Raw genomic sequence first — 15,283 nt, 5'->3', positions numbered from 1 at the left:
TGGTGTAGTGAGCTAAGCCTCCCCCTGCGTCGCTGGCATCCCATATGGGTGGTGGTTCGAGTCCCGGCTGCTCCCCTTCCCATCCAGCTCTCTGCTCTGGCCTGGGAAAGCAGTAGAAGGTGGCCCAAGTCCTTGGGCCCCTGCACCCATGTGGGAGACCTGGAAGAAGCTCCTGGCTCCTGGCTTCGGATCGGCTCAGCCCTGGCTGTTGCAGCCACTTGGGGAGTGAACCAATGGATGGAAGACCTCTCTCTCTCTCTCTTTCTCCCCCCCCCCCGCCTCTGCCTCTCTATAATGCTGCCTTTCAAATAAATAAATAAACCTTTTAAAAAAGAAAAAGAAGTGAACAGAACATGGAAGTGGGGTGGGGGTGCTGTGAAACATTGATGGAAGAGCTGAGTCCACGCAGGACGAAGGAGAGAGGTTGAGCTGAAGAAGGTGCTGATAGGGAAGAGGGAAAAAGTTTGTGAATTTGGCAAAAGACACAAACCTACCAATTTCACCCCGGGAGCCCCCAGTAGGATAAGTGCTGGAGATGCATACGAAGCTACATTAGAGTCATACTTCTGTAAACTAATCACCACCATCAACTAATCACCACCATCATCATCATCATCTTGGAGCAGAGAGAGAAAAACAACTTCCTACCTACAGGGGTGAGATGACTCAAATGGCAATGATTTTTCATCAGAAACCACAGATGCCAGAAGCAAGTGGCACAACATTTGTCAAGCACTAGAAGAAAAGAGCTGTCAAATCAAACCTGCATCTGTCAAAGAGGGCCTTCGGGAACGAACAGGAAACCCAGACACTCTCAGCGGAAGGAAACTTGAGAGTCTGGAACCAAGAGCAAACCCTAAAAGCAGGGCTGAGTGAACTTAAATCGGGACCTAGGAAAACAAAGGAACACGCGGGAAGGAGATGGCACAGGGCAGTGTGTTGGAGCGCTAGGAAAGGAGAAGAAGCAACAGAGAGATTAAAAACAGGGGCGAATAAAACATTCTCTCTTCCTCCGTTTTCTAAATCATAGCTGATGATGGAAGCAAAAACATTCCGTAAGACACGGCTCTTGGCGTGTATAGAGGAAATATTTAAGACAAATAGGACAGGGTTAAAGAATTGGAGATAAGGTTCCCGTTATTCAAACTGGCACGTGTTGATACCAGTAGATTGTGATAAGTTGTTTAGATAATAACTAGTTTAAAAATACTATTCCAAAAGATATATTCCAAATACCGTAGGCAATTCAAAATGAATTCTAAAAACATCGAAGTACCCACAGGAAATCAGGAAGACAAAAACCTCAGAGAAAAAAAAAAAAGGAAACAAGAAATAAAGCAGAAGACCTGAGCCCTGACACAGAAACCATTGCACTAACTATAACAATTTAAATACACAGCAAGTAAGAGATGGAGATTAGCAGAATGAACCTTTAAATGATCCAATTATGTGATGTCTACCAGGAATTCACTTCAAAAATAACAGTATAAGTAGGTTTAGAGTGAAAGAATTGAAAAAGATACATGATACAAAAATTAATCAAAATAGAGCAGAAATGGCTGCATTAATATCAGATAAAACACACTCAGGGAAAATTACCAGAAATGGAGACAGACATTAGGGCACAGGATCCACTCACCAAGAAGATCCAAAAATTTAAATGTGTGTGTCCTAAAGAGCTGCAAACTGTGTGATATAATATATAAGAGGAATTACACACCAGCATGTGAAAACCAATCAATGTAATTACCACATTAACAGGCCAAAGATATGAATCCGACAGTCTTTTCAACATATGGTGCTGGAACACTGGACATCTACAGGTCCAAAAAAGAAAGGAAGAAAGGAAGAAAGAAGGAAAGAAAGAAAGAAGGAAAGAAAAAAAGAAAGAAAGAAAGAAATGTAGTTAACCTACATATATCATATATAAAAATCAAGTGAAATGTATCATATACTTAAATATAAAACTATAAAAACTTTTAGGAGAAAACTTGAGGGAATATTCTGGACCTAGCCTTTCAGGAGGGGTTCTTAGACACAATTCACAGGGGCTGGCACTGTAGCGTAGCAGGGGAAGCCACTGCCTGCGGCACCAGCATCCTGTATGGGCACCAGTTCCTGTCCCGGCTCCCCCACTTCCGATCCAGCTCCCTGCTAATGGCCTGGGAAAGCAACTGAAGATGACCCAAGTGCTTGGGCCCTGCCTACAAGGGAGATCGGGATGAAACTCCTGGCTTCTGGCTTTGGCCTGGCTCAGCCCTGGCCATTGCTGCTATCTGAGGAATGAACCAGCAAATGGAAGATTTCTCTCTCTCTCTCTCTCTCTAACTCTCTGACTTTCAAATAAATAAATCAATCTTACCAAAAAAAAAAAAAGATTCATAAAAGAAGAGTAAATAAATTGTATTTTATCAAAATGATAAAAATTTGCTCTGAAAAGAACCATATTCAGAGGACAAGGAAAACTACATATCCTGGGAGAAACATTTTCAAATCACATGTTTGATAAAGAACAAATATCTAGAATAGGAGAACGCTCAGAAATCCTCACATTCGTTAGGAGGACACTACAAAGAAAAATAAAAGAGGGGCCGGCGCTGTGGCGTAGTGGATAAGGCCACTGCCTACAGTGCTGGTATCCCATATGGGTGCCAGTTCAAGTCCCGGCTGCTCCACTTCTGATCCAGCTCTCTGCTATGGCCTGGGAAAGCAGTAGAAGATGACCCAATGAGGCCGGCGCCATGGCTCACTTGGTTAATCCTCAGCCTGCGGTGTCGGCATCCCATATGGGTGCCAGTGTCGCTCCCCCTCTTCGTGGAGGAACGGCACTAAACCCTGCGCTGTTCTTTTGTCTGCTCGGCCCTTCCCGGGTTTGCTGCTGGTTCTTCCCGGGTTGGCTGCCAATCCTTCCACCTCTGTGGAAGGGCGGCTCCCCCTGCCACTTTCCCCACTTCCGCGGGGGAGCGGCACACCGCCGGCCGGCTCTCTCGGGGGCTGCTCAGATGTTATCAGAATGTTCCCCTTAGATGTTCCCGGTGCATGTTGTCTCTCTCCTCCTTTATAGTCCTCTTCCACCAATCCCAACTCTGCTACCCACACGCCGAGTACGCTGCTCTCCTCCAATCAGGAGCAGGATCAGCTCCTGCAGGTTATTGGTCGAACTGGAGGCAGCTGTGTAGAAGCTGTTTACTCCTCTCCAAGCGCCATACTGTGGGAGAGCAGATGCATAGAATAAGTCTTAATTCCAGTAACTTAGTCTAGTCCGAGTTGCTCCCCACATGCCAGGTTCTAGTCCTGGTTGCTCCTCTTCCAGTCCAGCTCTCTGCTGTGGCCCGGGAAGGCAGCAGAAGATGGCCCAAGTTCTTGGGCACCTGCACCCTCATGGGAGACCAGAAAGAAGCACCTGGCTCCTGGCTTCGGATCGGTGTAGCTCCGGCCATAGCGGCCATTTATGGGGTGAACCAATGGAAGGAAGACCTTTCTCTCTGTCTCTCTGTCTCTCTCTCTCACTGCCTAACTCTATCTGTCAAATAAATTTAAAAAAGAAGAAGAAGAAGAAGGAGGAGGAGAAGGAGAAGGAGAAGGAGAAGGAGAAGGAGAAGAAGAAGGAGGAGGCAGCCCAAGTCCTTGGGCCCCTGCACCCATGTGGGAGACCTGGAAGAAGATCCTGGCTCCTGACTTCGGATCAGCACAGCTCTGGCTGTTTCGGCCAACTGGAGAGTGAACTTGAGGATGGAAGACCTTTCTCTCTCTCTCTCTCTGTAACTCTACCTCTAAAATAAATAAAAGCCTTAAAAAATGACTATCATGTGATTCCATCTATATGAGGCATACAGAGCCGTCAAACTCATACAAACCAAGCAGAGTGGCTTTGAGAGGCTATGGAAATGGGAAATGAGTTGTTTAATGGGCACAAGAGCCTTAGTTTGGCAAAAAGAAAAAGTTCTGGAAATTGATTGCACAACAGTGTGAAGAAATGTAACACTTCTGGACTGTGAACTCAGAAATGGTTAAGATGGCAAGTGCTTTTCACATTACCACAGTTTTTGAAAAAAAAATCAGCCACAAAACAAAAATAGAGCAGTTATAAAACAGAAATGGAGCTGCATTGTGGCAGGGCAGTTAAGACTCAGCCTGGGACACCCACACTCTGCATCCGAGCGCCTGCGTTTGAGTCCTGGCTCTGCTTCCAATTCTAGCTTCCTACTAATGCGCACCCTGCGAGGCACCAGATGACGGCCCAAGGACTTGGGACCCTGCTGTCCATGTGGGAGATGGGGATGGAGGTCTTGCTTCCTGGCTTCTGCCTGGCTCAGCCCATGTTGCTGGGGGCATTTGGGGAGTGAAGTAGCAGATTGGAAGATCTCTCTCTCTCTCTCTTGAGCTCTGTCACTCTTCCTTTCAAATAAAGAAATCTAGATTTTTAAAACAGAAAAGAACTGCAAAAAACTTCAGATGGAAAAAGAGAAGTGAGACGGTATTTCAGGAAAGAGACTGTAAGTCAGCAAATGAGCACAAGCACTCCAGCATAACCGGCCGCTGGGGGTGCGAATTAAAACCACAAAGAGACATCACCACACCTGCATTCCAACAGCTTGCAATAAAAGATCCCGTCAGTGTCAAATGCTGGGGAAGAGTCTGAGAATCAGGTTTCTCTGCTTTCCTGGTGGGTGTATAAGATAACACAGTGCTCTAGAAGAGAGTTTAAATGTCACTAAAAACTCAACATACCCTTCCCAGAGAACTCAGCAGTATTACTCCTGGCCTCTCCTCCTGGAGAAAGCAAGCATGTCACACAGAAGCAGGTGCACCCTTGTTCACAGCCCCAGGACGGGGACAACCGCAGCATTCCACCATCAGCAGATGATTGGCCAAAGGGGAACATCTGCACAGTGCAATACTACACAGCCCGCATGAACTGTTGACACACTCTGCAGTTTGGACAGGTCTAAGGACATTATCTGAGTGAGTGAGAAAAAAAAGCTAATTTCAAAAATCTCCAATGATCCCACTTAGATAGATAATATCTTTAAATTGACAAATACATAATATTCCCAAAATGGAAAAATTATGGGGATTAAGAATGGATTGACAGCTCCCTGCTGAGGGCCTAGGAAAGCAGTGGAGGACAGTCCAAGTCCTTGGGCCCTGCACCCATGTGGGAGACCCGGAAGAAGCTCCTGGCTTTGGATCGGCCCAGCTCCGGCTGTTGCAGCCATTTGGAGAGTGGACCAGCAGATGGAAGACCCCTCTCTCTCTCTGCCTCTCTCTCTCTGCCTCTCTCTCTCTCTCTCTCTGTAATTCTGTGTCTCAAATAAATAAATAAAGCTTTGAGACAAAAAAAAAAAAAGACTGGATTGACTGTTACCAGGGGGTGGGGTAGGAAGGGTGGTGACCACAGAAGGTTAGCACAAGGGACATCTTTGAGGGATGAACAGTTCTCAGTCTTGATTGTGGCGTTCAGCATACAAAGCTACACATATGATAAAAGATAATGCATAGAGCTGGGTGCAGGGGACAGGAGTTGCGGCTCAGCGGGACAAGGCACCACTTGGGACGCCCACACCCCATGTAGGGGGAGCCTGGTCTAAGTCCCAGCTGCTCTGCTCCTGATCCAGCTGCCTGCTAATGTGCACCCCGGGTGACAGCAGGTGATGGCTCAAGTGCTTAGGTCCCTGACACCCATGTGGGAGACCCAGATTGAAGCCCAGCTCTTGTCTGCAGCCAGGTCCAGCTCTGGCTAGCGTGGCTATTTGGAGAGTGAACCAGTACATGGAAGATTCTCTCTCTCTCTCTCTCTCTCTGCCTTTCAAGTAGATGAAAATAAATAAGCATTTTTTTAGAAAGAACTACGCACACACTTTCTTCCGTGGTTTTGATCTCACACTATCATCAGGTGAGATGGAACCAATAGGGTTCACTGGGTGAAGGGTGCACTGGACCTCCCTCTCTGTCACTGCACCTTCCTATAAATCAACAATTTCATCCAGACAAAAAATGGTGAAAACAAGGTAAATGAGACTAACAGTGGGTCTGAGACCTTCTCGGGCTGCTGTATGAGCCCGGTAAACTGGTCTCTTTGCGAGACACACTGTGGCCATTTTCTTGAGCAGTAATCTGAACACCTTACCCATGCCACTGCTTTGGCAAGACAACTTCCAGGCGTCTCTCCTCCCGGCTTGCGCTCACGCGGGTCGTAAGGTAATAAGCAACATAAACTGTTATCGCTTGTGTCCCTGGATCTACACAAGGCTGAGTGCACATTGTGAACTCACGGCCGGGAAAATAAATTGCCTCAATCCTGAAATGGATGGGCAGTGTCCATTCAATGGATGCGATATCTATCAGGGACAAAGTCACATGTACCGCTCACCTGCTCATGGTCTTCTGCCCACGCTCCTAACTGAAGGGGATGTAAGTCTCTACTCCAGGTTATTTAAGACACGAATGGATATATATTTTCTCCCAGCAGTATTAGGCAGTCAGGTTTCTGTCACTGTATCTGAATACATGACACAGGCTACTTATGACAACGAAGAGGTTTATTAAACTCACAGTTTGGGGAGTTTCAAGGAAACAGTCTTGGCATCCAATCAGTCCCGGGCAGGATCCTCTCTCTGGGCTGCGTTGCATCACGGCAGACGGCAGAGGCGGGAGCGCGTATCAGGGCAAGCAGTCACCTCTCGAACCACCCAGAGTGAGAGGGTCCACAACCCCTTTCAAGGGCATGCCCCTATTGACACAAGGACTTCTCTCTTAAAGATCCACACTGCCTCCCTATACTGCCACACTGAGAATCAAACCTCCAATTACATGGCTCCTTGGGGACACTCAGACCACACCCAAACCATAGCACCTGTCAAGTTCCTTTGGTGAAGAACACCTGTTCTGAATACACCTCTGGCTGCACCCCCTGAGTTTCGGTGTGTTCCTGTTTTCCTTTCTGTTCAGTTCAAAGCATCTCCCTATTTCCATTGTGATTTCCTCTTGCTCTGAGGGCTGTTGAGTGGAGCCTTGCCTTGTGTCTCCTTCAGACTCAAAGTGTGTCTTCCAGGAAGCAATCCTCCAAGCTTGGAGACGTAGAACAAAGGTGACTTCTCAGTTAGCTGGAAGGCTCAGGCTGTGGCTACAGCAGCCGAGAAGAAAGGTTTCCTGTGCACGTTTTATTGTTTTAAGATTTATCACTTGCTAAATGAGCAGTAACACAGGCTCTGGCTTCAGAGACACAGGGCTGCCTGGCAGCAGACCTGGGGCTTAGGGAAGGATGAGCAGACCAGAGGGGTCCTTCCTGCTGCTGCTCAGCTGGGCTTTGTCCTCCCGCTTTCTCCACAAGGTAAAAGGAGACCTCGGAGGCCACCAGAGGACAAGACAGGAGATGTGTAGCTGAGCAGGCGCGGTGGCAAGTCCTAGCAGAGCCAGAATCAAAGAGACCGTTGGGGCAGGTGAGGTGCAAAGGGGTGGGGCCTTGAGTGATGCTCTCACCTGAACACTCCGCACAGGCTGAGCACCCGCTGTCAACGTTCCAGGCTGGAGAGGGTTCGCTGTCTTGCGTTTGGAGATTCAGACAGCACCAGCCAAGCATAAGGTGGGTGATGCAAGATAGATAAGGGTTGAAATTAAAGAGAACCATTCAGTGAGGTTTATTTCTGTCCCTGAGCTCACTGAGTGACCTGGTGACAGACAAACTGTCTGTCCCTTGGCTTCCCTGCGTGCAGAGAGGAAATTTAGCCACATCTCTTTGAGGATCCGCCTCATTCTCAAACGCCTGGGATGCAGTGAATTGCACATGTGTTGTATCACCCTTTGAGCCTAGGTTTGCTCACACACGTACAGGACATGACAACGCCTGTCCATTCTAGGATCAACGGGATGACCAGAGGACTCTAGGCATGGGAAGGTGTGTCACAGACAGACATGACCCTTGGGGCTGGTGTCACGGTGCAGCAGGTTAAGACACCACCTGCAACAACAGCATCTCATATGAGCTCCAATTTGAAGTCTGGCTGCTCCACTCCTGATCCAGCTCCCTGCTATGGCCTGGGAAAGCAGTAGAAGATGGCCCAAGTGCTTGGACCCCTACACCCACATGGAAGACACAGATGGAGTTCCAGGCTCCTGACTTCAGCCTGGCCCAGCCCTGGCTGTTGCAGCCATGTGGGGAGTGACCAGCAGATGGAAGACCTCTTTTTCTCTCTCTCTTTCTCTCTCTCTTGCTGTTTCTATCACTAGCTCTACCTTTCAAATAAGTTACTCCTTAAAACAGAGTGGCACGACCCTCACTTCCCAAACCTGCCTCACCTGGGTTTTAAAAGCAAGCTCGCCATAGCAGAGACAAGTTGGCACTTGTCTGGCTATGCGCCGCACCCGCAATAGGGCAACTCCAACACCCAGACCTCCAGGAATTCCCAGGAGTGTTTCAGGCCCATGCTACTTCATGCTTCATTGAAATGACGCCCCCTCTGCGCCAACACAGGCCGCCGTCAGGAAGCAGTGCTACCCGTGTGGCTTCCACTGTCTCACCCGAGGTGACCAGTGTCCAGGGAATTAGTGCAGCAGGGGCTGCCGACTCTGTCCCCCAGGGCGAGGACTACAGGACAACCCGAGGGTCAATGCCTTCTTCAATTTTACTCCTTAGGCACCTGGCTTGCATCATCCTAGTCTCCATCCTGCCCATCACAGCTAAAAATGCCGGCCCATGCCACCCAGTGCCCAGAACATTCAAGGACCAGACCGACCGCGGAGCCAAATTGAGAGGAAATCTGAAACACCACGTGAACCCTGCCCCTGCGCATGCGCAGAGGAAGGCTGAGGGCGCCACGTTTGAATGCCTTGACTCCGCCCACTTCCGTAGCTGGTTAGATGAGGGAAAACACCTGACCAAGCGAACCCGTGCGCTCCCTCCTTCCGGGAATTTGGCCTGAGGTTGCCAGGAGCCAGCTGAAACTGGGGCTTGTGAGGGGCCCGGCTCCACTCTGCAGAGGAAGAAGCGGAAGACAGCAGTGTCAGAGGTGAGAGAAACAGCACTGAAAAATGAGGCACTGCTGATTCCCCGCCCTCTGGGGACCTTGGTCTCGGCCCACACAGCTCCTTCTCGGCCTGAAGCAGAGTCGCCCACCGGCAGCCTCACGGAGCGGAGGAGCTGAGGTTTCCCCAGCTCATCGCAGCCTCCTTGTCCCAGGTTCCACCACTCCGCCGTTCCCGGCGCCCTGACTGCCTCGGACAGGGTCCGCTGCCTCTGTCTCTCTTAAGGTGAGTTTGCCGGAGGCCCTTGCACGCTGTAGGGAGATCCCCATCCTCTCCATCTGTTTCCCGATGACAGTCCTCAAATGGGCCTGGATTCCCGCACGAGGAGATCACGGCTTAGGCACTAGCTGGGGCCCAGCCACGGTGCCTCCCAGGGTTAAATGCGTTCTCTGAGTGGCGTCACCCATTAGGATTCCAGGCACAGTACAATGTCTCAACTCCTTGATGAAATTACCCACTTCAACAGCTGCCTGTCTGCCGGGTGGCGTGCTGGTGGAATTCCAAAAGACCTGCCTCCCGCTCTGCAGTGGCTGCCAGGAGAGACATCAGGAGCCACCAACCCTTCACTTAGACTAAGGCAAGCCTGCGCCCCAGCTGCAGCCAGCCCAGGCTGAATGTGGGAGGAACAGCACCAGGAAGGGGAGGGGAAGACAGGAGCAGCAGCTTGGTTTTCTCCAGGCCCTTGCTGGCTCCCATCCCCCTAGCATACTCACCCCAGGCCACAGCCCTTTCCAAGTGGGGCTGGAGACATCGGAGGAGGGGAACTGCTGAGAAGTAGTACAGTGATCTGTTGTGGCTAACAAATCACTTCAGAACAGAGGCTCAGACAACAGGCATCTCATGGATAGCTGAGTGGGAGGATTGACTAGGCTCAGCTGGGTGGCTCTTCTGCGCCATGCAATGCCAGCTGGGAGAGTTTTTATCCAGGGACTTCGCTGGGCTGCAACATGCAAGGCGGCTTAGTCACATGTGTCATACCTGCTGGGTGTGGCAGAAAGCTGAGATTCTATCTCCCTTTTCAAGGAGTCTCGGGTCTTCTCTTTAGTGTTCAGGGAAGCTTGGGATTCCCAAGAGTGCAAAGAAGAAGCTTTGAGACCTTTCTAAGGCTTAGATGGGACGTGGCACAATGTCACTCCTCTGCATTCTCTTTGTTAAACTGCATTCTCTTGGACCAGCCCAGACTCTAGATGAGTAGTGATCTGACCTTGGAAGGTTATAGGTCATCTAAACAGGCAGGACTTAAACACTCAAATGCAGATGCCATAACCAACATACACAGACACCTGCACAGCTAGGACACAAAAATATTGAGATACCTTCACACACAGAGAAACATTCACACATACTTACCCTACCTCACTTCCACACCAGTATGCTCACACACACACACACACACACACACGCCAACATCCCCTGTTCTATGCATCTTGTGTCTTTGTCCAACCTCCTGATTATGGCCCTTGGATTAAGAGAGGGATGTCGTGGTAGGTGATCCTTTTGCAGGTGAAAGAGCAAACATATTTGCAGTACATGCAAGACCCTAAGGTCCTGCTGGGTTGGGTGCCAGCAAGAGGAACTCTGGCTGGGATTGCTATGGAGTGACCATAGGGAGTATCTACCAAATGGGTCACATTTGAAGGGTTAAAAAGTACACCCACTAAACATGGAATGCTGAAACGTGGGCATGCTAGAGAAGTATAAAGCCTTGCATGTGGGATTAGAATACTGATTGAGGGGCTGGTGGCATAGTGAGTTAAGCCTCCACCTGTGACACTGACATGGTATATGAGCACCGGTTCCTGTCCCAGCTGCTCCACTTCTGATCTAGAGCCCTGCTAATGCATCTGGGAAAGCAGTGGACGATGGCCCAAGTGCATGGGCCCCTGCAACCCACTTGGGTGACCCAGAAGATGCTCCTGGCTCCTGACTTCAGCCTACCCCACTCCCGGCTATTGCAGCAATTTGGGAGTGAACCAGCTGATGGAAGATCCCGATGTCTGTCTGTCTCTCTCTCTCTCTCTTTCTCTCTCTGTAATTCTGACTTTCAAATAAATAAACTTTAAAATAAATAGAATAAAATACTGGTTTCACAAACACCAAGAAGGCCAACATCTGTGATGTCCATTCAAGTACACGGGCTTGTCAGGCTCCAAAACCTTTATTTTAAAATGTTGCATCCATTCTGTTAACTGTCAAAATACATGACTATCTGAGGAAATCTGCACAGCAAGTTCTTTCCAGAGAACATAACCCTAGACTCTGTTATCCCTTTTTCTGTTTTGTTTTCTTGTTGAGATTTACTTGAAAGGCAGGGTTGGAGAGAGACAGAGAGAGAGAGATCTTCTATCCACTGGTTCACTCCCCAAATGCCCACAAAGCCTGTGCTGGGCCAGGCCAAAGGCAGGAGCCAGGAGCTCCATCCAGGTCTCCCACATGGGTAGCAGGGACCCAAATATTTGGGCCATCATCTGCTTCCTCTCAAGCACATTAGCAGGAAGCTGGATCAGAAGAGGAGGAGCCAGGACTCGAACCAGCACTCTGATATGAGATGCAGGTGTCCCAAGCCTAACCCACCACGCCACAGCACCCACCCCTTTGCTGCCCCTTCTTTATCAAAAAGTTCACTGAGAGACATGTTAATCATAGTCACCTGCTGAGAGGACCAACAATCCACCCCTTCTTTCAGTGGATAAAATTCAGTGGAGTCCACCAGAAAGCTAGGCATGGAATCTGCGTTGCTGCAACAGCCCCTGCTCCTGCCCTTTCCATCTCTTATTTCTTTTCTTTTCTTTCTTTCTTTTCTTTGTTTTTGTTTTTGTTTTGTTTTGTTTTGTTTTGTTTTTTTTGACAGGCAGAATTAGACAGTGAGAGAGACAGAGAGAAAGGTCTTCCTTTTCCGTTGGTTCACCCCCCAATGGCCGCTGTGGCCGGCGCACTGCGCCAATCTGAAGCCAGGAGCCAGGTGTTTCCTCCTGGTCTCCCATGTGGGTGCAGGGCCATCCTCCACTGCCCTCCCGGGCCACAGCAGAGAGCTGGACTAGAAGAGGAGCAACCGGGACAGAATCTGGTGCCCCAACTGGGACTAGAACCCCGGGGTGCCAGCGCCACAGGCGGAGGATTAGCCTAGTGAGCCGCGGCGCGGCGCTGGCCATCTCTTTTTTCAATTGTGCTCTGCGGCCAGGGCTTTGGGATTTTCCCCTTTAGTTTGCATCATGTCATCCTAAGAACGAGCTCCAGGAATGCTGCTACTGCGCTGACGTGGGCCGATGACCTGGAAGTGATCCACCGCAATGCCTTACGAGAACAAGTGAGAGAAACTTTCAGGCCTTGGTATCAGCAGAAAAAGCCGAGGTGCTCCTAACTATTGGTTTGTTTAAAATGTGCATACATGGTAAAATGTTTGACAGTTCAGCTGTCCCCTTTTTGCCCTGGCAGCTGGGACACTCAGCTGAATTGGCAGCCTGCCTCTAGCAGTTAGCCGTACAGGACGGTGTGGTCTGTGGATGCCCAGGTGCTTCCCGGCGAGTGGGTTGCCTCGTCCCAGGTGTCATGGGTGTTATAACAGCTGCCTCAGTGTACATGACAGTCCATGAGATGACTCTCAGCTAGCCAGGGAAAGCCCATTTCCCTCCACCAAGACTGATTCGAGGATGCTCAAGGGACCCGATCCTGGCCAATGAAAATTAGTGAAACAAAGCAAGCTTGGGCACCTGGACTGAGTGTCTTCTCTCTCAAGGAGAGGGGTCCACTTCTTCTCTGGGCATCACGATGTCTGAGTGTGATCTCAGAAGAGCTATCAGCCTGTGGGCAGGGGAACAAATGATGACTATGTGGAGACAGAGGAACCCTGGTGGAGGCCCACCCTCTGGGTTCCTGTATAAGACAATGAACGACCATAAATAGTCTCATTGTTTAACTCCCTACTCATAGCCAAAAAGCAGCCTGATGGATACATGGGAGCTTTATTATTCACTTACATCATTTTATCTTTGAACTTGGTCTCTCAAGCTCATTTTCTATTACTCTGCATTTTTAGCATTTTTGCAGATCACTGCAAATCTTATATTGAATGAGACCAAAAGGAAAAAACCTACCATATATTCAAATAGGGAGATGATTCGCAACAGAGAACACAGGACATGAGTCTGTGATTCTACACGGCAGCCAGCAGCAGCTGCCCCAATAGAGCTGTAGTTTATCACTCATGGAACATACATTTATTAAGCACCCACTGTTTGCCAGGCCTGTTCAAAGCACTGAAGTCACATTCATGGATGGACTAGAGACGTGCAGTCCGTTAGGGCTGAGGAGTAGACGGTGTACGTGTAAGAAGAAATGAGAGCATTCAGATGGTGAAGGGGGCCGTGGAGGTGAGCAGGGGAAGACTGGGCAGTGCATCAACTCCGGGTGGGGCAGTCTGAGCAGGACGTTGTGCCGGTCAGGTGTCTGGACAGAGACGTGAAAGGGGAGGAAGAGGGAGCCGTGAGACTCACAGCACACCCTGGAACAGCCATTGCAAAGGCCCTGGGGTGAGGGCTGCCTTGATGTGTTGCAACACTGTTCTTCACGTGCTGGGCCAGAACCCATCAGTGAACTGAAAATTCGATTTAAAAGGTCAAGAGCAGCCTATTTTTAAAGAATATTCAGATGTTTTTCCTTTCAAAAATAGTTTTGGGGGCAAGCGCTGTGGCATAGCAAGTAAAGGCACTGCCTGCAGTACTGGCTTCCCATATGGACATCGGTTCAAGTCCCGGCTGCTCCACTTCTGATCCAGCTCTCTGCTATCACCCAGAAAAGCAGTAGAAGATGGCCCAGGTGCTTGGGCCCCTGTACCCAGGTGGGAGACCCGGAAGAAGCGCCTGGCTCCTGGCTTTGGATCGGCGCAGCTCCGGCCATTGCAGCCATCTGGGGAGTGAATCAGCGGATGGAAGACCTCTTTCTCTCTCTGTCTCCCCTTCTCTCTGTGTAAATCTGACTTTCAAATAAATAAAAAAAAATTTTTAAAAATAGTTTTGACAAAAAAAGTCATTTAAGATATAGCATGGGGCCAGCGCCATGGTTCACTTGGTTAATCCTCCACCTGTGGTGCCGGCATCCCATATGGGCGCCAGGTTCTAGTCCTGGTTGCTCCTCTTCCAGTCCAGCTCTCTGCTGTGGCCCAGGAGAGCAGTGGAGGATGGCCCAAGTGCTTGGGCCCTGAACCCACATGGGAGACCAGGAAGAAGCACCTAGCTCCTGGCTTTGGATAGGTGCAGTGCTGTCCGTGGCGGCCATTTGGGGGGTAAACCAATGGAAGGAAGACCTTTCTCTCTGTCTGTCTCTCTCACTATCTATTTCTCTAGCTGTCAAATAAATAAATAAATAAAGATATAGCATGAGATTGTGATAAATGTGTGCATCAGGAAATGATTAGACAAAGTGAATGAACACATCCCACACCTCACACGCTTACCATTTTTTGTGGTGAGAATATTTAAGATCCATCCTCTTCGTAGTTTTCAGGTCCAAAATACAAAGGAGCTTCCAGAAGCTTACAGGAAATGGAAGTAGAAGACAAGTTTATTTTTGAATCTCTACATAGGTTGTTTTCACAGTACACATTCTCCTGGAATTTTTGAAAGATCCAACCCCTGCCCCCACCCACGTGGTCAGTAGCTAGAGCCACCACTGCAGTCCATGGCTCTCCGGAGCTCGCCCAGCCCGTGTCATGGCAGCTTGGTCCCTGTTGGCCGATACGCCCCTCCCTCAACCCCGCCCTCTGCTCCCTGCTTCTGTGGGGCTCGCTTTTCGACCCCATACATAAACGACGCCATGCAGTTTCTGTCTGTCTGTCTGGGGCTTATCTCACTCAGCGCCGTGGCCTCCAAGTTCATCTACATGGTCACAAATAACAGGATTTCCTTCCCCTTTGAGGCTGAGTGTTATTCTGCTGTGTAGACCACATTTTCGTTATGCACTCAACACTCGGGTTGATTCTACATCCGGGTTGCTAGGAACAGCAGTGAGTGTGGAAGGGTAACCATCTCACGGATGCCCTGAGCTCATCTCCTTGGGATGGTTACCCAGCAGTGGGATTGCTGGGCCATAGGGTAGTTCTACTTTTAATTTTTGAGGTGCCTCCTCCATGTTGATCTCCAGGGTGGCTGTACTAATTTCCATAAAAGGTCCCCTTCTATGCACAGTCTCGCCAATACTTGTTTGCTTTTGTATTTGTGATAACAGCCGTTCCAACTGTTGCGAGGTGACATTTTCATTTCCC

General features: G+C 49.3%; 1 long non-coding RNA gene across 1 annotated transcript; it reads left to right on the top strand.

Annotated features, from left to right (window-relative positions):
- The first annotated feature begins 8,837 nt into the window (after nucleotides 1–8,837).
- On the top strand, nucleotides 8,838–13,990 carry LOC149125751 (uncharacterized). The gene is made up of 3 exons (XR_016236766.1): nucleotides 8,838–9,249; nucleotides 13,267–13,394; nucleotides 13,817–13,990. It is a non-coding gene; the product is annotated as an uncharacterized LOC149125751 (long non-coding RNA).
- The last annotated feature ends 1,293 nt before the right edge of the window (nucleotides 13,991–15,283 follow it).

The sequence above is a fragment of the Oryctolagus cuniculus genome, chromosome 7 (genome assembly GCF_051225735.1).
Source record: "Oryctolagus cuniculus isolate XC-2025 breed Fujian yellow rabbit chromosome 7, ASM5122573v1, whole genome shotgun sequence".
In the NCBI taxonomy this organism is placed as follows: Eukaryota; Metazoa; Chordata; class Mammalia; order Lagomorpha; family Leporidae; genus Oryctolagus; species Oryctolagus cuniculus.
This window is presented reverse-complemented; position numbering and strand designations above follow the sequence as displayed.